Source organism: Marmota monax, unplaced genomic scaffold, assembly GCF_021218885.2.
Source record: "Marmota monax isolate L192 unplaced genomic scaffold, Marmota_monax_Labrador192_F-V1.1 WCK01_AAM20220418_F8-fsc00042, whole genome shotgun sequence".
In the NCBI taxonomy this organism is placed as follows: Eukaryota; Metazoa; Chordata; class Mammalia; order Rodentia; family Sciuridae; genus Marmota; species Marmota monax.
In genome coordinates this window covers 1909119-1932655 of record NW_026693008.1, presented here as the reverse complement: position 1 = coordinate 1932655, position 23537 = coordinate 1909119, and the positions used below count along the sequence as shown (strand labels likewise).

The following is a 23537-nucleotide window of genomic DNA, read 5'->3' as shown; positions in this document are numbered from 1 at the left end:
ACACAAGCAAATGCTAAATCATTTGAAACATATGTGGAATTAGTGAATGAGTAACTAATTGTGTCAATGTAAATTTACTCTGTATATCAAAATGTGATTAGTGTTTCCCGAACTTCAATTACTTACATAGTACCGTCATGAATTTCGTCACATACTATGCATAACTTATAATATTTTTAGCTCATTTTCTGTCAAATGTATTTTCAAAGCAAACCTTATATTATTTTCATAAATAGGAAACTGTCCTAGTTGGGAAATATCTCTTTAGAGAATCACAAAGAACTTTTACTGGAAAAGATTGACAGATGAGTATATTAATATTAAGAACTTTTATTTATAAGAATGCAATGAAAATATTGCAAAGCTAAGCTACCAACTGCAACAAGACAACATACAATATATAATTATTTACAATCAAAATGTGTTCAAAGGCCTAAAAATCAGTAAGAATAGCACAAAAGGCCAGTAGGAAATGGACAAAACCCCCAAACATTGTTCTTCTCTGAGCATCATTTCAAAGAAGAGAAAAACACACACACACTATATATATATGTTTCTAGAAATATCCAATATCATTAGTGATCTGGGAAACACACCCCAAGATCAAATGAGGTACTATTTTGGACAGTTAAATCATAAAGGCTGACAATCCAGGGAGTGAGAGAAGGATCTCACATGTGCCGCTGGTAGGCGTTTGCATTGGAGTCACCCTGCTGGATTCTGGTTTGGCATTATCTTTGAGAGTGAGAGATTGACATACTCTGTGACCTGGAAGGTCACACGTGTCATACACATCAGAGACATCCACTGGAGGACTGGGAGCCCCGCAGCTCATGATAACAAAAACCTGGAGACAATCTAAGGGGTTTTCAAGGGGCAAGCAGATACCTACAATGTAGGGTGTTCATGAATAAACCTAATGCAGCAGGCAAACCAAGTGATCTTCGGAGACATACAACTACACAGATGACCCCAGTGATGCGATAGGAAGTGAAAATCATCTCCAAACATTATAGAAGCACAGTACCATTTTTATAAAGCTAAAAGCAACTGTGATGAGAAAAAATATTCAGAAAAAAAAAAAACAAAAAAAGGCAATTAACTGGTGCAACCACTCTGAAAAGCAGTATGGTATTCCTCTGAAAACTTGGAATGGAACCACCATTGGATCCAGTTATTCTACTCCTCAGTTTATACCCAAAGGAATAAATCAGCCTACTACAGGGACACAGCCACATCAATGTTTATAGCAGAACAATTCATAATAGCTAAACTGTGGAACCAACCTAGATGCCTTTCAATAGATGAATGAATAAAGAAAATGTGGTACATATTCATAATAGAATATTACTCAGTCTTAAAGAAGAACGAAATTATGGCATTTGCCAGTAAACGAATGGAACTGGAGGCTATCATGCTAAGTGAAATAAGCCAGTTCCCCCAAACCAAAGGCAGAATGTTATCTTTGAAATGCAGATGCTAAAACAATAAGAGTAGAGACTGGATTAGACAAAGGGGAATGAAGGGAAGGGAGGGGAGATGGGAATAAGAAAGACAGTGGAATGAATTAGACATAACTCTCCCATGTTTCACATGATCAGTGTAACTCTATATTATTTGCAACCAGAGGAATGAGAGATTATGATCCATGTATGTATAATATGTCAAAACCACTCTACTGTCAGATATAACTAGTAAGAATAAAAATATGTGTGTGTGTGTGTAAACGTATGATGAAAGAAGCAATTAAACTATTTACACAGTAAGAGAATGGTGATCATGTTAAGCAGATTCAGATAGAAGGATGCCAAATTTTTCTTTTAAAAATGGACGTACTGTATGAGTAGATATAGGTACTGTGATTTTTTTTCCTTTTCAGAGGTAGGCATTGAACCCAGGGCATCACACTGCTAAACATATGCCCTACCACTGAGTTATATTCCAGGGCTTTCTGTGAAGATATTGGCTTTTGTTTTGCCTGGTGAATGTGGCGATCCTGATTAAGGTACAAACTAACCAGCAAAATAAATAGAAATAGGTTACACAAGGACCAGTGACAACTGTATTGTGAAACAGAGATCATGATTAATCTGATTCTGTGCATCTGTGTTTCTTAAGAAAAAAATAAACATCTCACGTTATAAAGAGAAAATATGCATTGAAAGTCTAGAAAAAGAGGGCTGGGGTAGAGCGCTTGCCTAACATGTGTGAGGCACTGGATTCCATCCTCAGCACCACATATAAATAAATAAGAAAAAGTTATTGTGTCTGTCTACAAATAAAAAAGAATTTTTTAAAAAAAGTCTAGAAACAGGTTAAGAATTTTAAAAGGAACCAGGTGCAGTGGCATATGTCTATAATCCCAGGGGCTCAGAAGGCTGAGGCAGGAGGATCAGGAGTTCAAAGCCAGCCTCAGCAACTTAGCGAGGCACTAAGCAACTCAGTGAGACCCTGTCTCTAAAGAGAATATTAAAAAGGGCTGTGGATGGGGCTCAGGGGTCAAGTGTCCCTGGGTTCAATCCCTGGTAACCCCCCCCCCCAAAAAAAAAGCAAAAAAAAAAAAAAGGCAAACAAGCCCAGGAAATGGGACAAGAAACCAGCCTGGGCATCTGGGAACTCAAGAGGATGCCAAAATCGAACTTTGGACTTGAAAATAAAAATATCTTAGGCAGAGAAACCCCATGTACAAGGGCTTGAGGGTGAGATGTTTGAGTTTTTGAAAGTAGTTCCGTGTGACAGAGGCCAGGAAATGGGGCATGGGGGAGGAGATAGGATTCATTGCTGGGGATTTGTAAGCCACACAGTGGACTTGGGACCTTATCTTGACACCACCGGAAGTCATTGAGGACCTTAAGCCAGGGAGTGCTATGATTAGATTTTTGGCTTCACCATCAGCAGGAGCAGAGGCAGAAAGGGGCCAGTTGGATCTGGTGGAGGGTGAGGCTGTTTCCTAGCTGTGCCATGGAAGTGGCTAGAAGTATTGGCATTTGGGGGTGAAGAGCAGTAGGGAGGTTGGGGGGTCATCATCCTGGCAGAATTAGTAGACTCAAAGATTAATGCAAGATTAACCTCCAGGATATATAAAGAACTCAGAAAACTTAACACCAAAAAAACCCAATAACCCACTGAATAAATGGGCCAAGGAACCAAACAGTCACCTCACAGAAGGAGAAATACAATCGATCAACAAATGTATGAAAAAAATGTTTAACATCTATAGCAATGAGAGAAATGCAAATCAAAACTATACAGAGATTCCAGCTCTCTGGAGTCAGAATGGTAATCATCAAGAATACAAGCAAAAATAAATGTTGGTGAGGATGTGGGGAAAAGGCACACTCACACACTGTTGGTGGGACTGCAAATTGTTGCAACCACTCTGGAAAGCAGTATGGAGATTCCTCAGAAAACTAGGAATGGAACCACCATTTTACCCAGCTGTCCCACTTCTCTGTTTATACCCAAAGAACTTAAAGCCAGCTTACTACAGGAACCAGGTGCAATGGCACATGTCTATAATCTGCAGCCACATACTACAGTGATGCAGCCACATCAATGTTTATAGAAGCTCAATTCACAATAGTTAAGTTACTGAACCAACCTAGGTGCCCTTCAACAGATGACTAGATAAAGAAAATGTGGTGTATATACACAATGGAATATTACTCATCCTTAAAGAAGAATGAAATTATGACATCTGCATGTTAATGGACGGAACTGGAGACTATCATGCTAAGTGAAATAAGCCAATCCCAAAAAACCAAAGGCCAAATGTTGTCTCTGATATGTGACTGCAAATACACAATAAGGGAGGGTGGCTAGGGAAGAATAGAGGTACTTGGGTTTAGGCAGAGGAGAATGAAGACAGGGAGGGATGATATAGGGGTAGGAAGGATAGTAGAATGAATCGGACATTATTACCCTATTGTACACATGACTGGAGTGATTCTATATCATATAAAACCAGAAGAATGAGAAGTTATACTCCATCTATGTAGGATGTGTCAAAATGTATTCTACTGTCACGTATAACTAGAACAAATTTAAAAAAATTTTTTTAAAGATAAATGCAAGAAAGTGACCAAGTAAGAGGGAAAAGGCAAGAATGATTTCACAGAAGGGTGAAGGTGATGTCAGATGGAGACATGGGAAATTGGGAGCTAGAACACGCAGTGCTTCTCATACCATGTGACCCATTTGACTAGATATTGACATTGGCATTGACGAGACTAGGCATTGGTTTACACTGTCTAAAAGCCTTTTCAGTTGAAACTGATGTTTTCCCAACAAACTCTGGGCTCACAAACTCTAGAAATGACACGATCCTCTTCTTGCTTCCAAATCCCTGGACTAAATCATTGGACGCTGAGTATTGCAAGCCACCACATGGGAAGTTTTGAAATGAAGGTTTCCAAAACCCATGACCAACCCTTATAAACCTGTTCTTCTACATTTTTTAAACCCCTGGATTAGCTATGTGCACCACCGACCTCCAGATTATAAAATAAGATCAGAGGTCCCCTGAGATTACAGCGGGCCCTTGGCATTGTAGGATTCAATCAGTCATAGATTTTAAACCTGCAATGAAGGGAGGGGAGAGGATGGGAATAGGAAAGACAGTGGAATGGATGGACATCACTTTCCCATGTTCATATATGAACACACGACCAGGGAAACTCCACATCATGTCCAACCACAAGAATGGGAAGTTAGACTCCATATATGTATAATATGTCAAAATGCACTCTACCGCACTGTATAACAAAAAAGAACAAATAAAAAATAAAAATGTTCATGTCTGTACTAAACCAGTACAGAGTTTTTTTCTTATCATTTTCCCTAAACAACGGAGCATAGTAACTATTGAAGAATAGCATTTGCATCGTATTAGGTATGATAACTAATCCAGGGTTGATCGAACACAGGAGGATAGGTTCAATGCAGATACTACACCATTTTATATAATGGTCTTCAACTCCTTCAGGTTTGGATATCCATGCAGGGTTCTGGAACCAATTCTCCTCAAATACTGCATTTTTCTTCTTTTTAAAAGCAAAATAACTGGCCATATAGGGCAGCAGCTAAATAATGAAATCTTTTTGCATTGGGTACAGCATAAAACAAGTACACATATTCCTTTCTTTCATACCGTGGGCTATAAACATGGGAAGGAAGTAACATTAATTTCCTGTCCAATGTTTGCCAAAATGAAATTTTCTGATTATTGGTTTCAAAAAAGAATATATAAACCTACCTCCTATAAGAGACCTGAAAGACGACTAGGACTTTGGTCATTTTTTATAGATAACTCCCAGAATCTTTTAAAGCAAGATGGCCAGGCTACAAAAAAATATTGGCCCATTAGCCCCAGATCAGTCCCTGAATGGTTATTGTTAATATTTGGCCTTGGGGAGAGAAGTTGATAGAAATCCCTGTTCATGATGCTTTATATACTTGCGGGCAGGCAGAGGGAAGCCAGGGGAAGTAGCCTATTACTTCCTTTATGCCTTATTACATAGCACATCAGGATCATTAATATCAGTTGCCAGTTCTTACACGACCAACATCTGTGTTTATGTGGACAATATATCGCACAGTAGTTAGTAGCCTGGGGTTTGGTGTCAGACGTACTGAAGTCCAATTTTGGCTTGGCCACTTAAGAAGCAATGTGACTTTGACAAAGGGGAATGAAGAGAGGGGAGGGGGATGGGAACAGGAAAGACAGTGGAATAAATGGGACAGAACTTTCCCATGTTCATATATGAACACACGACCAGGGAAACCCCACATCATGTCCAACCACAAGAATGGGATCCTAATTAGAATAACTGTACTCCATGTATGTAGAATATGTCAAATACACTCTACTGTCATGTATTTCTAAAAAGAACAAATTAAAAAAATTTTAAAAAGAAGCAATGTGACTTTGGACAAACTGTCTGAATTCTCAAAACCTTACTTCAAGGGGACAAGGTATGCTTTTCTGGTATTGGATGACTTAAGGAACATGCAAAGACTGTGGACCAAACCCTGATGGATCATAAGCATCCAACAAATGAAGATAATGTAAGTAATGTAAAAAACATAAATGCATTCTAAACATCCATAGCAGGCTGAGGTCTGGTATGGGGTCCAGAGGCCCACTGGAACCGAAGTACTATAAAATGTACCTTAAATTTATGATGCTTGATTCGTTTTTAACATGGTCTATAAGAGACATCATAATGCCATGTTTTATGGACTCTAAGATGTGAATTTTTAAATATTTCAATGAGAGGCGTTGACTTTGCCTATTCGTACACATCAAAACCATACATATATGGGGCTGGGGATGTGACTCAATAGCAGAGCCCTTGCCTAACGTGTGTGAGGCACTGGGTTTGATTCTCAGCACTGTGGATAAATAAATAAATAAATAAAAATAAAGGTCCATCGACAACTAAAAAAATAATATTAAAGAACCGCCAAACCATACATATTAAAAATTGTGGAAAGAATGAGAGCAGCTTGGAAGGAAACTTCCAGAATGGAACATTTGTTTAAGGACTGCTCTGCCAACCGGGCCTTCATTGACTCGGAGAATGACATTGTGGAAAAACACACATGCTAATGACCCTGATCTGAACAATGATTCAGAAGAGCCTGACTCCGGTGCCATCATGTTTTTTTTTTTTTTTTTTAATGGGCACAGCAATGATGTTAGATAAAATATATATCTAACAAGGTCTATTTATTAACTCGAGCACTTTCGATCAGTATAAAGTAAAAATTCCAGTGATAAAGCATTGTGCCATCATCTGCCAGCCTCGGCCTGTTGTGTTGGTCCATAAATACTGGAGCATCTGGCAACTCGGGACAGCTTGGCTTTACTGAAACCCAGTAAATAAAGCAGGCAGGGACCATCCAAAGGATTTAGAGAGGCCAGTGAGCCAAGCTGATAAAGGCAGACAGACTGGGGTTCAATCTTAGCGCTCCCAAACTTCGGACAAACGACCATCCACTCTGAGCCCCTGTAGAATGACAACTTGAATTAAATCATTGTGTAAATTATGCAGGGAAAATGAAATAACATGAATGAAATGCTTAACATCATATCATGCCAGTGTTTCAAGACTGCAATAGATGATGATTTTATTTATTATGATGGCAACCCACTTTTGTAAGTAAAAATACTTCTAGATATTTTTCATAGAATATAAGGGAAAGCTGTTTGTTATATCTCTCAATGATCCACATGAAATGAAGCTATACATTTCAAATACATTAACTTGGGATGGGAATAAGAAAGACAGTGGGATGAATCAGACGTAAACTTCCTGTGTTCATTTATGAACACACAACCAGTGAAACTCAACATCATGTCCAGCCCCAAGAATGGGATCCTAATTAGAACAAGTTATACTCCATGCATGTAGAATACGTCAAAGTACACTCTACTGTCATGCATACCTACAAAGAACAAATTAAAATTAAAAATAAAAATATATTATGTAAAAGGTATAAATTAAGTTTTTGTATTTTTGTTAAAGTAAAATATCAAAAAGAAAGAATGAGTGAATAGTCACTAGATTTGAAAGATACCATTAGTGGTCTCCTCAAAAATTTAAGTGGGGGAGCTCAGGGGCTCTGCAAAGGCAGGTGGGTATCTTCTAGCACAAAAAGGTAAGTAGGAAGAATAAGTGTCAATCAAAAAAGACAGGCCATAAGTTATAACAATTGTAGAACCATCATTGTCAACAACATAAGGTTTAAAGGCATATATAATAACCCCAAGACTTATAGTCAAATGGCTTCATATGTTGGTAATTATAAAAGAGTATTAGCTGGGTGTGTTGGCTCACACCCATTATCCTAGAGGCTGGGGAGGCTGAGGCAGGAGGATTGTAAGTTCAAAGCCAGCCTCAGCAACTCAGTAAAGCCCTAAGCAATACAGTGAGCCCTTGTCTCAAAATATAAAAAAGGGCTAGGGATGTGGCTCAGTGGTTAAGTGCCCCTGGGTTCAATCCGAGGTACAGGAAAAAAAACAACAAAGGAATAAAGGATTATTGGAAGGTATTACTCCATTTGGCAACAGTAAATGAGACAAAAGTGGGTTATAGATACACGTGCTCTTCTTTCACGTACCCACTGTAGGTTTTTGCTTTGTGGTTAGTAAGTCTTTCATGGAACGCCTTAAAACAGGCCATGTCGAGCTGATGACTATTTAACTATTAACTGCTCAAGGCTTTTAGCTAATATCATGTCTTTCTGGGGAGCCTCCCATAAAGATTCTCAAATGTAAGGTTTCTGTTGAAGAAAAATAAATTGCAGTGCTCTCATGTTGACTTCATAGAGTGCCATGTAAATACGTCATATAAAGCTAGATATAAAGAATCACAAGTCAAACAGAACCAGACACAAAGCAAAACATCACTCTGCATGATCAAAATCGACTGCAGTTAGCTGTTAAATGTCACCAAGGTGGTTTTGCTTGAAGCCAGTGCCGGGTGATAACTGAACAGAGCAGAGGCTCTTTTGTTTTAGTAGAGCCAACTGGTGGAACGCAGACTTGGGGATGATGAGGAGAATTGATTGATTTGCTTATTACAATAAACAGTCTCCCTAACGTGGAGCAGAGAATGTCCACACATCATCGTGTAGGAGAGGATGCTCAGAGACACAGGGAAAGAAGAAAAGACGAACCTGGAGAATGTTTTTGTTTATTTGTTTTTTTTAGATGTACTGACAGTGGAGTAGATTTTGACCATTATACATACGTGGAGTATAACTTCCCATTCTTGTGGTTGTAAACATGAAGTGGAGTTTCACTGGTCGTGCGTTCATATACAAACATAGGAAAGTTCTGTCCCATTCATTCTACTGTCTTTCCTGTTCCCATTCCCCTCCCTTCCCTTCATTCCCCTTTGTCTATTCATGAACTTCTATTATCTACCCAGCTTATTGTGGGTTAGCATTTGCATATCAGAGAGAACTGGTTACCTTTGGTTTTGGGGGACTGGCTTATGTCACTTAGCATGGTAGTCTCCAGTTCCATCCATTTACCTGCAAATGCCATAATCTCATTCTTCTTTAAGGCTGAGTAATATTCCATGGTATATATATATACCCCATTTTCTTTATCCATTCATCTGTTGAAGGGCACCTAGTTTGGTTCCATAGCTCAGCTCAGTGAATTGAGCTGCTGTAAACATTGATGTGGCTGTGTCACTGTAGTAGGCTGATTTTAAGTCCTTTGGGCCTATGCTGAGGAGTGAGCTAACTGTGTCAAATGGTGAGGAGAATGTTCTGTGAGTGGGTGAAGCTGAAGAGGTTGATGTGTGTGTGGATGACTTCATGTCTTCTCCAGTGCCTTTTCCCCATAATAAGTTAAGAGCCCTCCTTAAATAGGTAAGACTTAACATCAGGGTCTTACGATGTCCAGTCATTACTTGGTGAACACCATGAAACTAACGCCCTGCTGGGGCCCTGGGGTCTGACTGTAAGAGGAACAGTCTCAGCCCTTGTGGGTGCTGTGGGTCTAGGTGGGGAACAGGCACCAGCCAAATAATTTAAAGTGTAACAAGAACCAGAAAAAGGAAGCTGTAAGGTGCTATGGGAATTGTAACTCTGTCTGCAGAAGCAGCTAGAATAGGCAGTGACGTGGACTCTAACACCCAGAGGCCAGGAAGGAGCTCACTAGTCAAATGTGAAGGGTTGTTTTCGGGTCTTCCCATGGATCATTGTGTGTGATACCTCTTACTTCAGGCAGAATACCAGAAAGTTGGGGCTACCACTGAAATACATTTCTGGTCCATATAAGAATGTTATTTTTTATTTTATTTATTTATATATTTATTTTTGGCACTGGGGATTGAACCCAGGGGCGCTTACCCACTGAGCTACAACTCCAGCCCTTTTCTGTATTTTATTTCTGTATTTTATTTAGAGACAGAGTCTTGCTGAGTTACTTAGGGCCTCGCTAATTTGTTGAGGCTGGCTTTGAATGATCCTCCTGCCTCAGCCTCCCAAGCTGCTGGGATTACAGGTGTGCGCCATTGCGCCTGGCTAAAAGAATGTTCTTGATGGATGTTCATACTGAATCCTACCTGAGAATTAGTTGATCTATAAATCCTGGTAGACTCCTGTCCCCTGGTTAGGCAGAACAGAGGAACATCTACTGAAGTGGTCTCACCTAGTTCTCTGCCACCCCTCAGCTCAGGAAGTCAGGCTTTCGAGATCCAGATGGTTTTCTGAGTGGCCAGCAATCACAGCTGTCTCATGCTGAGATTCTGTGCATTTGGCCCCTCCTCTTTAGCAATGCCTTTCTCCACCTCTAAAGGTCAGAAAGTGGCTACATGGACCTTATTTGGTCTCCAGAAACCCACAGAGTGGATGTGTGCTTCTATGTCCCATGAACTTCAAGAGGATCATGGGCCTGAATGTCCCTCAATGGTGGCGAGTATTTCTTTTCTTATATGTCCCACTCGTCAGACCAGCTCTCATGACATAGAGAGGGTTCGGCCTTTCCAAAAAGAAGTAAGGAAGGCAAAAGAAGAAAACCCCATCTTGCCTCCTGTAGACCATTCAGGTGCTTCTCCGAGGGGAGGGCATCTGTCCCCCGTGCCCTCGAATGCTGCCTGGAAAGGAGATGGAAAGGCTCAAGTGGGGTCCAGAAGCCAGAGAGACCTCCCCTCTCCACCTGACCTCCCCGTTGTCTTGGGCACAGTTGGCAGTTGACATTGTCTTCCTCTTTTCCTTGGGACAATGGTGTCCATGACTGAGGTAAATCCCATCATTCACCCACAACATACCCATCACCTGTGCTGGGTTTTGTGTCAATGAAGCACTCATGTTGGCCTTGACCCCTCAGGGTGGATACTGGCCACCGGCAAGGAGCAGGGTGACCCCTGTAGGGCCAGACATTAAATCTTTGATTTCTGAATGGTGGGGAGGTCCTGGAACCCCAAGGGCAGAGGGACATAGTCTCAGAACACTGCAGTTCACTGCGTGGTCTGGAAATGCCTTAGAAGTGTAATAGCTGATGTGTCTGTAACCATGGTACCTGATGAATGTCTGTGGACGCATACCCCACAGCAAGAGGGTCTGCACTGGGAACTGATGCTCGGGGACCTGATCCCAGTACCCGCTTCTTGAACTTGCTGTTGAACTTGGGGTAAGTCTCTTCTGTTCCTCCTCCTTTGTTTTTCCAGCAGTCTGAATGGTAGTAAGGCTCCCATCTTGGTACAGATTTCATCCTCACGTTTCTTTAGCCAATGACCAGGTGTATTATATTATGGTTGAAAACCTGGGTCCCCGAACTTGGTCTGAATCCTGATCGGAAATTGATGGCAGATTCTACAAGAATCCTGTTCTTTCTACTGTAAAATGGGAATTATAACAGGACTTATTAGGATGGGGATTATAATAGGAGTCTCCAGATTCTGGAAGTTTTCTTCTTTTATGGGGAGGGGATTGAACTCAGGAGCACTCAACCACTGAACTACACCCCCAGCTCTATTTTGTATTATATTTAGAGACAGGGTCTTGCTGGGTTGCTTAGTGGTGTGCCATTGCTGAGGCTGGCTTTGAACTTGAAATCCTCCTGCCTCAGCCTCCTGAGCTGCAGGGATGACAGGCATATGCCACCGTGCCAAGCCAGATTTTGGAAGTTTTCCAGGCCCTATTTTCCTCTACTGTAAAATTGGGATTATGATAGGACCTATTGGGATGGAGATTATAATAGGGTTGTCCAGATTCTGCATGTTTTCTAAGCCTTATTCTCTCTACTGTAAGATGGAGATATAATAAGAACTACCATGTCGGGTTGTGGTGGAAGGAATGTTGGCAGGAGAGAATCAGCACCATGTAGCTCAGAGATGTTAGTTTCTATTAGATTTGGTGGCTAAGGTAGAAAAAAAGTTGCAGAGAAAATTTCTTTCTCCCCACAATCCATCCACGAATGGAGGTTATTTTTGCAATCCAAGCTGCCCTAGCTTGTGGTCCACTCCTAGACATAAGGGAGCCTGGAGAGTGAGGGGGGACAGTGGCATTGGGCCATGTCCTCAGAATGTGGGCCAGGCACTGCCCAAGGGCTTGTTCCCTGATGTCTCAATCTGTTCAGCAGAACTCTGCCTCGTGCCAACTTCCTCTAATTCAGAATAATTTTCAGTGCATGGTGCAGCAAAATGCTCCACACAGCTGAATTCTGCTTTCCATTTCAGATGTCCTCTGTCCATCTGGAGCTGAGATGAGGCCCAGAGAAGCAGGTGAGACTCTGGACAGACCATCGCCCAGTTAGAATCACCCCCCACTGAATTCTAACCTGAAGGACACGGAAGAACAGTGGACTCAATTCCAATATGAAAGGGAAAAGTAGCCAGTGTGGTGGTGCATGCCTGTCATCCCAGTGGCTCTGGAGGCTGAGGCAGGAGGATTGTGAGTTCAAAGCCAGCCTCAGCAACTTAGTGAGGCCCTAAGCAATTTAGCAAGACCCTGTCTCTAAATAAAATATAAAAAAGGTCTGGGGATGGGGCTCAGTGGTTAAGTAACCCTGGGTTCAATCCCCAGGAACAAAAAGAAAAAAAAAAAAAAGAAAAAGAAGAAGAGAGCAAATGTCGGTTGCCCCAAAGGCAATCAAAACCAACAGATCCCATTCTGAGCAAGAGTTTAGGATGAAGGAAGCCATTAATAAATGTGTCCACAAAAGAACAAGTACCTGGAATCATCCTGATGGATCATTTTTTCTGTTTTCTTCTGGCAAAGTCCCTGAGGTTCATTTATCCTCCAAGCTTCTGGTAAGCCTCTACCCTGTGCCTGAGACTTTGCAAAAACTAAGGAAAGAGAAGCAGCAAGACCCATAGAGAGCCAGTAGCTCAATGTCACCCAAAAGCCAAAAGATGCCACGAGTTCTTCAACTTCTCTCCAACAACATTTTTATAATCTATCATTGTCCTCAAGTAAGGCTGGGACTGCCCTCTCTCTGTATTCGGGCTCCTTGGTCTCCACAGTCTCTCTTGACTGGAAGGCGTATTATGAGACGGAATGTCCCATCGGAGAGGCAGGTAAGAAATCTGAACTGCAGGGCCTCACATGCCCCCACCTCTGTCCTGGGCTCCTTCTCCCTGGCAGGTGGAGGGACAAAAGGTCCTTTGTCCTCAGGATCCTATAGGATAAACAGAGAGAACATGTTCTTGCGGGCTAATCTGCCGGTGATAAAGAGGATTGTTTTATCTCCTGCCATCTCTGGGTTCCATGGGATGGATTCTACTGGGGAGACAGAGTGGCCTTTGTCTTTCCAACCCACTGAGACGTTTAAATTGACCTTTCCTGTATTCCTCGGTTGTCACTGCCTGAGCACTGGGTTGTCATTATGCATGGAGAATACTGTCCCCACGAGGGGACCGTCCTCCAGGGAGAGGCTGTGATGCTGAGAAGCAGCTTCATCCTCTTCTGCTTAATTTTTCTTAAAATTAAGACAACCTCATGCACAGTCAGAGGCTTGTAGGAAAATGGAAGGGACAGTACAGAGATCCCTTCTTCCCCTCCTTCCCCTGTCTGGTCGCCCCGGTCACCACGTCTTGCGTGAGTGTGGTGCCTGTGCTGATCCACAGGGCCATGTCGTCATGCACTGGAGCCCCGAGTTCACATTCGGGTTCACTCTTTACATGGTACAGTTTATGGATCTTGTCAAATATGGTGACATGTTCCTACAGCAGTACACAGAGGAGTCTCCCAGTCCCCAGGTCCCCGGTGTCTAACTATTCTCCCTCCCTTCGTCTGTCTGTCCATCCCTCCATCTGTCCATCCCTCCCTCTGTCCATCCATACCTCCCTTCAACTGTCCATCCATCCCTCCCTCCATCTGTCCATCCCTCCATCCGTCCATCTGTCCATCTGCTCATGCCTCTATCCAACCAGCCCTTCTTCCTCTCTCCCTTCTTCCATCCTTCCCTTCTTCCCTCCCTCCATCTGTCCATCCCTCCCTCTGTCTGTCCATACCTCCTTCCCTCTTTCCATCCCTCCTTCCTTCTGTCCATCCCTCCCCCCATCTGTCCATCCCTCCCTCTGTCTGTCCATCCCTCCCTTCATCTGTCCATTCCTGCCTGTCTGTCCCTCCCTCCATCTGTCCACCCATCTCTCTTCCCTGTGTCCATCCATCCCTCCCTCCCTCCATCTGTCTGTCCACCAACCCTGGGCCAGCACTGATCTTTCCTCTGTCCCTAGTCCTTCCTTTCTCAGAGTGTCACATAGTCTGAATCACACACCACACAGCTTTTCCAGGGTCACATCATTCACTTGGAAGAGTGTGTGTCAGGGTCCTCCGTGTCCCATGGTCGGGTCACTCGTTTCTGCTTTTGCTGAGTAGCTGTGGCTTCATTTTTGGAGCTTTTGGTAGAAGGAAGCCAAGTACCTGGTTCCACCTCTCATCTTGTTTTTTTGTATTTTCCTAATGGGGACATGATCTGAACTTGGTTCACTGTGTGTTTTATTTCAAAGAATGGAGTGGAACCTCAGAACAATTTCAGCACTTTTTGGGTAAGTCTGGAGAACTAGACAGCACATTCTGATACCTCAGAGGTAGTCTGCGGGGAAGTCAGCTGGGGCCACAGGCAACATCGCTTTCACCCAGAATAATTTATAGTCATATAATTAGGATTTTCCCTAAAACATATTATTATTTTTTATCTTCTTAGCAACTCTGGAGGGCCCACTTATCTGGCTAGTAATACAACTCACAAACTCACTTTTAATGCATGGATCAAACATTTCTGAAACAGAAACCACCTCGTCTATCAGAAGGGAAGGGCGGCAGCGGGGCAGCGCCCACCCACGTACCTTATAAGGTAGGAGGCAGCAATCGGTGCTGATTGGAAAGGGGGCAAACGGTAGGGTTCCAGGGAGTGAGCAGAGTGTCCCCACTATGCCCTCACCAGTTCTCTGTCCTTGAATGAGCCATTTCTCCTCTCTGCGACCCAGTGTGCGCTTCTGTCAACTACAGCTAATGACAGTTGGCACTTTATAAGTCTGTCTCTGAGATGGAAGGAGCTAGGGAGATGACCCACAGAGAATGTTTGGCACAGTCTCAGCCACAAAACAACAACAAGACAACAAGTCCACACAAACATCACACAAGACCCACGGGGCATCTGACCTGTGAAGGACAGGGAAGCTAGGTCCAGTGTAGTTGCTCAATAAATTAGCCCTGATATCTCATGGGAGCAAAGACAGGGGGCGTGTGCTCTCAGAGGATGCAGCCCAGGACACGGAAGCCATCTTCACCAAAGTCCAGCAGCCTGGAGGGGATTAGCATGGAGGACAGACTGTGTACCATCTTACGGGGACGCCACGTTTGGTTCTGTCCCTGCTAAGAGAAAGTCACTGCTAATGACTGTCATTCTTCCCTCTTCCCCCTTCAAAGACCCATTTCCTGAGCAAGTATATGCATTGATAAGAGCATCAGCAGAAACACACACACACACACACACACACACACACACGCACACCCGGTTCCTAAATTCAGTCCACTCTTTTTTTAGTATGAAGCCAAAGAATACAAAGTCTCCCCACTCCTGCTCTCTTCTACAATGTAACTTATTACCTACTTATTAAGATCCCAACGGTGCAGGAAATCTCATTCCCACACAACACCCCAAGTAACTAATCACCCTCAGCATTATTATTTTTTTGAATCCGACTTTTACTTTTTACACACTTTCATTTTGCGGAAAAAGCCTCTCCTGCCAAAGGCAGGATAAATAAACGTAGCTCCATCCTGTTTCCCTACATCTTTGTTTATCCAGTGATTGTCCACGAACGCACACGCGAAGGCCCAGTGAGACAGGAGCAGAACAGCTTGACGTTAGGGGAAGCTATTACCTAAAGTGACACCAAGCAGGTCCCATGAAGTGACATGAAAAAGAAGTAGAGATAGCCGCAAACGATGATTGACTGTTAAGGAATGGACTCCGTTGTATAAAAGAAAAAAAAAGCAATAGTGCAAAAAAAAAAAAAGTACATCATTAAGAGCATGTGGAAAGATGTTGGTGACAAGATGATACAGCTTAGCGGTTCAGAGCATAGACTTGGCAATGAGAGTGGATTTGAAACTTGGCTTCACCTTTAACTGGATATCTCAGTTGGCCACGCTGACCCTCAACTTCCTCATGTGCACAATGGAATTAATGAAATCTACCTCAGTGCTTTTTGAAGATTGATTAGATAAAAATGGCTAAAAGTAGCTGGACATGGTGGCACATGCCTGTTATCCCAGCGGCTCAGGAGGCTGAGGCAAGAGGATCACAGGTTCAAGGCCAGCCTCAGCAATTATTTGAGACTCTAGTAACCGAGTGATACCCTGTTTCAAAATAAATAATAATAATAATAATAATAATAATAATAATAATAGGGTGGGGATGTGGCTCAATGGTTAAGTGCCCCTGTGTTCAATCACCACCTCCCCAAAGAAAGAAAGAAAGAAAGAAAGAAAGAAAGAAAGAAAGAACCCAATCTAAAAGTATTTGATGCTTGGCTCAGGTAGATTTTCACTAACTGTTAGCACTTACTAAAATGTTAACAAAGATTATGAATCAAGGGGCACATAGCATAAAGCACTGTCCCAATTTTACCACAAAAAAACCCTCTTATTCCAGAGTATCCTAGGAAGTTAGTGTTTGGAAGGAAACAATTTGGTAGATGTTGCCTTGAATAAGAAACCTAAATGTGTTTACCTAATGTTTGTGTATCTGTGGTGTCTGTTTCTAATATCCTCATTGAAATTTAGGAGATTTAAAGTGAGATTTATGGGGCATCAGGGTTGGGGTCAGGAATGCACCATTAGTTGCTGTCCCCCCACTTTTTTTTGGTACCGGGGGATTGAACCTAGAGACGCTTAACCACTGAGCCCCATCCCCAGCCCTATTTTGTATTTTATTTAGAGACAGGGTCTCCCTGAGTTGCTTAGGGCCTCACTAAGTTGCAGAGGCTGGCTTTGAACTTGGGATCCTCGGGCCCCAGCCTCCTGAGCCGCTGGGATGACAGATGTGCACCACCATGTCTGCTGCTGTCCCTGTTTCTAGGAGGAACTGGATCACATTTACATCATTGCTACTTAACAACTTTTCTGAGACCCAACTAAAACAGACCCAACTAAAATTCCCTGCCCAGTGGAACAAGATTTGCAAAAGACAGTCTTCTTGTTTGATCTCAACTCTGGCAGGCCTCTGTCTGACGTGGCTTTATTGCCATGTCAGAATGTCCCCCTGTGTCCCATGAGATGGAACCCATCACCTAACCCTGGGGGAGGTACTATGAGCCTGGAAGAGGCATTTGGAGCCTCTCTGGAGATAAGAAAACTGCACGGAAGGTTCTGGGTATTTCTATGATCTGTTATAGATGGATAATTCAAGGTGCAAGCTCACAGCTTGATTTTTTTTTTTTTTTTTTGAAGATAGTTTCACAGTGAAATTCATTTTCCATAACTCCCAAGGTGGTTTTGCAATCCATCTGTGAATTTAATCAGTCTCCTCTGTTGAGGCAATCTCTGCTAATTGGGTTTCTCATGAGGGGTAATAGACATGATGACAGAAGCACTTCGTCTCTGGAAAGGAATCCAGAGTCTCATCAATAACACTGATAATAACGGATCCATCCCCCAAAGAAACGGAGTGCACGCCTCAGGAGGGACTCCCCACAATGGGCCACCTGGAATCGGGTGGTATTTGTCTTCTCGACGACCATTCTCGGACTCCTCCTTCCTGGTGGACAGCCGGGAAATGATAATCTTGGAATGAAGACTGAAAGTCTCTAGGACTATTAAGTGGGCTTCTAGAAGTTTCTCAGAAGACAAGAGCAGAGGAATGGAGAGCCACATTATCAATGAAAACAAAGGTGGAACACAGAATCCAAATGTCTTGGTGTTGTCCCCTTTCCCTATCTCGGGGATTCCCGCTCCCTCCTGCGGCAGTGAAGGGGTTTCTACACCTCTGGCCTTTCAGGGCCCTGACCAGGAATGCGGAAGGCACAGCTGTTACTCTGAACTGGCGAGGCATCCTGGCACAGAGGGGGGATCTGGGGCGAGAAGCCTCACATTCCTCAGCCATTAGGTAAACACACCCCCGGATCTGGCTGGCTCTGTCCTAGGTGGGTGGGTGGGGGCTGGGCTTCCATTATCAGAGGTTGACCTTTCAGGGTTAGTCATCCCATCTAAAGGGGCTGGAGAACAATAGCAGATACAGCCGAGGTTTTTTCCATCTTGGAAAAGGAAAGAAGCAAAGCCTGGTAATTGAATTAGAAGTGCCAGGAAGAATTTCCAAGGCTGTCATCTGTCTCCATCCAACAGAGCCCAGTATTCCCATGCCCCCTCCATTCCCCAGGAGGACACTCCTTCTTGGCTGGAGGCCGGGCATTAGTGATCCATGGATCCTCTTAGTGATAAAGACAGAATTCACCTGTGGGTCAGCAGACCCAGGAGCCCAAGATGGAGGAAGAACTATAGAAATGCCAACTTCTCTGCAAACTGGACACACTCCCTCCCGCGCAAAACAAAGAACTAGTGTGTTTCAGCCTCCTCTGGCCTCAGGCCCTCCCGGCCTGTGAATAGGGGCACGGAGGGGGCAGAAATGCAATAAAATCCTAGGTTCCCTCATTGAAGTTCCAAGCTGTGGTTTCCCCGTTTCCTCCCACTGAACAGTTTCAGTATGAATGCTCCCAAAACCAACAGTAAAATTTAACCACACCGCTCCTCCTCGCAGGAAAAGAAGAAACCCTGACTTCTCCAGGGAATTTTCTTTGGCTTCGAGGCTGGCCCTGGCATCCCCCTCCTCGCCCCCCAGCCCAAGCCATGGGAGGAGGAGGGTTCCAGATAATTATCTTATCTAGGCCACGGGTCTGTACCAAGTATCAGCAGCACCTGAGAATTCTCAGTCCCACGTGGTCCTCCTTCATCAGAAGACTCCATAACCTGGGTTAACAAGCCTCCAGGTGACCCCCATGCACACTGCCTGCTGAGAATCCCTCATCCCAGTGGGCTGATCATTGCTCCAAGAATGCTTCACATTCTCACTCTGTGGGTTTGGTCCTTCTCTTCCCTCCTTTGAGCATGGTTTCTCCTTTTCTTTCTGGCAGGCTCCTATTCCATCTTCAAAGCCTTCCCCCAAAATACCGCTTTCTATATGGAAGCCTTTCCTGTACCTTTCTCTTTTCTTTATCCTAATTTTTTTAATGGTGCATTATAGTTGTGCATATTGATGGGATTTGTTGCTACATATCCCTATATAGTGATATAATTTGGCCAATAGCACTCCTCAGCATTTCCCCGATGCCCACCCCTTGGTCCTTTTCCTTTATTGATCTCCCTTTGATTTTTAGGAGATCCACCCTCACTTTTATATTTCTTTTTCCTCTCTACTTTCCACCTATGAGAGAAAACATACAACCCTTGACCTTCTGAGTTATTTCTTATTTCGCTTAATATTTATTTCGCTTAATATGATGACTTATTTCACTTAATATGATGGTCTCTAGTTCCACCCATTTTCCCACAAATGATGTGATTTCATTTTTCTTTATGGCTGAATACAACCCCACTGTGTATATATACCACATTGGCTTTATCCATCATCTGTTGGCAGACACCCAGGCAGGTCCCACAGTTTGGCTGTTGTGAATGGGTGCACCTTCCTCTGGATATTTTGTTCTAACCATCAAGTTTCTGTTTTCCACACCAGTCTGAGACGGCAGGAAGATGTCTAACTCAGCAAATATTTTATAGAAAGCATCAAGGGTCTATTACGGGGATACTTTTGGTGATGCCAAAATATAATAGTAAAAATTTAATTGAAAAGTGGGACACTCTGTCACCTTATCTACTTTATTGATCTTTGTGTGCCAAATGAGACTTCATCCCTGGCTTAAAGCTTTACCTCTGACACATGTTAGCTGTCTGACCTCGGGCAAGTTATTTAACCCTTTTCAATCTCAGCCACAGTAAGAAATTGCTAGAAATATTTAGTTCAGTGTTTACAGGATGATTTTATATATATATATATATATATATATATATATAGTGCTAACATGGACATAGCCAAAGGACACATGGGAAATGCTAGTTGTGCTTGATGTTTATGACATTATTAATGTTGTTATCAACATCGTTCTCATCATCATGATTAGCAACTTGTATCTGGTGCAGATAATGTGGACATCAATGCTTGGGATGATTTAAAAAGATCAGGGCTCTGGACTTATCTACCATTATTCTTCTGGGGTACTTTATCCTTACTTTAGGCAAACTTGATCTTACATAAAATGTTTCATAAAATATGCAAAACAGCACCTGAGAACTTAGCTATTGCTTCCCTCAATGGATCAAGGCAAGGAGTGGTTAGCACTGAGAATCCTGCATCAGTCCTTTCAAGATTGTGATAGGTCTATTCACCCCCATCCCCCTCACACCACCTTTAAACTCTGACTTTGTGTTATGGTTTAGATATGAGTGTCCCCCCCAAAGCTCCTGTGGGAGACAATGAAAGAAAGTTTAGAGGTGAAATGATTGGGTTATGAGAGCCATAACCTAACCAGTGCATTGATCCCCTGATGGGATTAGCTGGGTGGTGATGTAGGCAGGTGGGTTGTGGCTGGAGGAGGTGGGGCACGGGGAGCATGCCCTTGAGGTTTGTATATTTTGTCCTTGTTAATGGGAGCCCTCTCTGCTCTGGCTCCACGTCCCCAGCTGCTTTCCTCCACCACATACTTCCGCCATGATGTTCTGCTTTATCTTGGGCCCAGAACAAGGGAGTTAGCCCTGAAACCATGAGCACCAAACTTTTCCTCCTCTAATTGTCTCTGTCAGGTCTTTTGGTGCAAGCAGCGAAAACACCTACTAAAACACTGGGATTCTCAAACCTAGTTTCATGTTAGAATCACCTGGGAAACTTAAAACAAATCCTGAGATCTGCGTTTCACTCCTAAACACTCAGGCTCAATCTCCCTGAGGTCTGAGCTGCACCTAGGATTCCCCAGTGATCCCCAAGTGCCGCCATGATTTCAACTGTCCTGTTGGATAATGTACAGGGAGAGTCAGCCGTGGCTCAGGAAGAAAAGTAAATAGACAGGTCTTGACATTTTTCATAAAAGTCACATGCAGCGAGACGGTTGCTGGTGGTGTGATAGTGTCTGCAGAAAGGCTTTGAGTCCCGCAGCAGTGGAGGTGGGTGGGGACATCCGGGACAGCATGGCACCTCCATCTGTGAGCTTCTGAGCAGCATTTGGGTAGTGCTCTACCCGCTGCGCACCCCTCTCCCTTTTAGTTTTGTGAGTCCACCCACTCACCCTCCTGCTGTCATCCCAAGCCAACCACCATTTATCAGCAGTGCCTCAGAAGATTAGAGGAGGGTCCCTTCCTGACAGCCTAGATTTTTCATTCCTGAGACGGCGCTGTCTAGTGAGAGCAAGGCCCCCCACACATCTGGAGGCTGGTATTCTCTCTTGGCTTCGATCTACAGGTTGTCTTTGATGCCAGGAGCTCCATGGGTTAGCAGTCTTCTTCTGACTCCCCATCCATCTCCCCACTTGTATCTCTGATTCAGCAGCTGGATTGCGATGTCAAGGAGGTGGCTTTGGGGCAGGATCTTGGGGGCCCTTAGAGTGAGGCGCAGAGCTTTGACTGTGAGCCTCCATGGTCCTCTTCCTGGGCCCTTGTGAAGACCAATCATGAAGTGTCTGAATGGCAGAAAACAGAGTCGTTTCCACAGCAATTACGTTAGGAGAGGCGCCAATGGCTTTTAAAAATGGGCCTAATACTCAGATTGCGAATGGGAAAAAAATCAAATAGACAAGCCTGTGGCAACTCTATGGAGTGAAGAGAATCCCCTTGAACTGCTGCTTCGGAACCACAGCTGCGAGGCCCCGTTTTCCTAAGGCGCACTCCCAGGCAAGGACCCGCGTGAGGTTTCTTCATTTCCCTTTCTCTTTTCCTCCCTGCTCCTCCCTCATTTCTCCTTGTCTTCTCCCATCAGCATTTTTGGGGCCAAAGAAAATACATCATGGTACACTCAGCAGAAAAGTGACAAGCTAGCTGCCAACCAACACTTCTGGAGTTCCCTGCCTGCCCTGGTAACAGAGTCTCTTTCGTCCTCACTAAGCCCCAGGAAGGCAAATTGGACACTTTTTTTTTTCCTTGAAGATGAGGAAAACCAGGCTCAGATGATAAAATACAATTTTACAAAAAAAGCTATCCATAGCAAATGCGAGAGCCAGGGTCCCATTCTGAACTATATGATTCTAAAACACTTTTTTTTTTCTTGAACCAGGGATTGAACCATGGAGCCCCATTCCCAGCCCTTTACATTTTTTATTTAGAAACAGAATCTCACTGAGTTGCTTAGGGTCTCACCAAGTTGCTGAGGCTGGCTTTGAACTCGCGATCCTCCTGCCTCAGCCTTCTGAGCCACTGGGATTATAGGCATGTGCCACCATGCCTGGCTTAGTCCTATTACTTTACTTATTGGTCAGACTAGGTTTTAAAATTTACTAAAATACTTTTGAATAATGTTTGCTTCATTTGTAACTTAGGTAGTTTAAAGGCACTTAACCACTGAGCCACATCCCCCGCCCTTTCTACTTCTTATTTCGAGACAGAGTCTTGCTAAGTTACTTAGGGCCTCACTAATGTGCTGAGGCTGGCTTTGAACTTGTGATCCTCCTGCCTCAGCCTCCTGAGCTGCTGGGATTGGTCTGCACTATTGGATGTCCCTATGGATGGAGAAGAAGATACCACTTGGGCCCCTTGGCTCATCTGGCTAGACCAGACCTTCAGAACAGCTCAAATGTCAGTTTGGGTCTCTATCTTGTATCCTAACTCCATTCATTTCAATATGTCTAGGCCTGGACCCTGGGGATACGAAATGAGAAGGTAGAGGAAGGGACTCCCGTGATCACAGGGGCAGAGCCACACCAGAAGTTAATTCTCTCCAGATCCAGCAGCTCCCTCATTTCTCAAAGCAGGCATTGCTTGGCTGCGTGGGAGACAGAAGGGAGAAGCTTCCAGGTCAGCACCAACCTCTGCAGAGCCAGCAGCACAGATTCACATACCACTTGCCAATCACCAGCTCTTCTGTTCCGTCAGGCCAGGCCCAAGCACCCACAGGAGGAGGCCCTGGGACTGAAACATGCTCTGCTTCTGGCCAGGCCCATTTCTTCTCTGGGGAGCAGAGCATACTGCAGGAAAGGGGGTTGCAAAGCCAGGCCACCCAACACAGGAAATGGAAGCATTCGCTGAATCTCTTGGAGTTCTTGCAGATCCTTACCCGGTGATGGGTGTGCACCAAGGGGAAGAAATCCTCAAAATAATATCTTTTCATCACAAAGCTAGGCTATAATTTTTTCAGGGCTCAAATGGGCACCATGAGTATTTTTTTTAAAATAAATCTCTTTGGGCTGGTCTGGTGCTGTTATAGAAGAGATTTTTCTCCCTCTTTTTTCTGAGGTTGCAGTGGACAAGCAAGTATTCAATCTTTGAAGCTCTATAACTACAATGACACCCCTACTTCACGGTTTGGGGCT

The 23537-nt window shown here is 43.7% G+C and overlaps 1 long non-coding RNA gene across 9 annotated transcripts in view; it reads left to right on the top strand.

Moving 5' to 3' along the window:
- The window catches only part of LOC124098120 (uncharacterized), a 272483-nt gene that overhangs the window by 99791 nt on the left and 149155 nt on the right, over positions 1 to 23537 (top strand). For 6 of the 9 annotated variants that reach the window (XR_009227560.1, XR_009227559.1, XR_009227558.1 and 3 more), the window contains one exon: positions 12201 to 13040. The exons of 2 other annotated variants lie outside the window; for them this stretch is intronic. This is a non-coding gene — a long non-coding RNA (uncharacterized LOC124098120). Of the gene's footprint in view, positions 1 to 12200; positions 13041 to 14671; positions 18118 to 23537 lie in introns of those variants that run through there. One more of the 9 variants, XR_006853473.2, reaches the window with a different exon arrangement.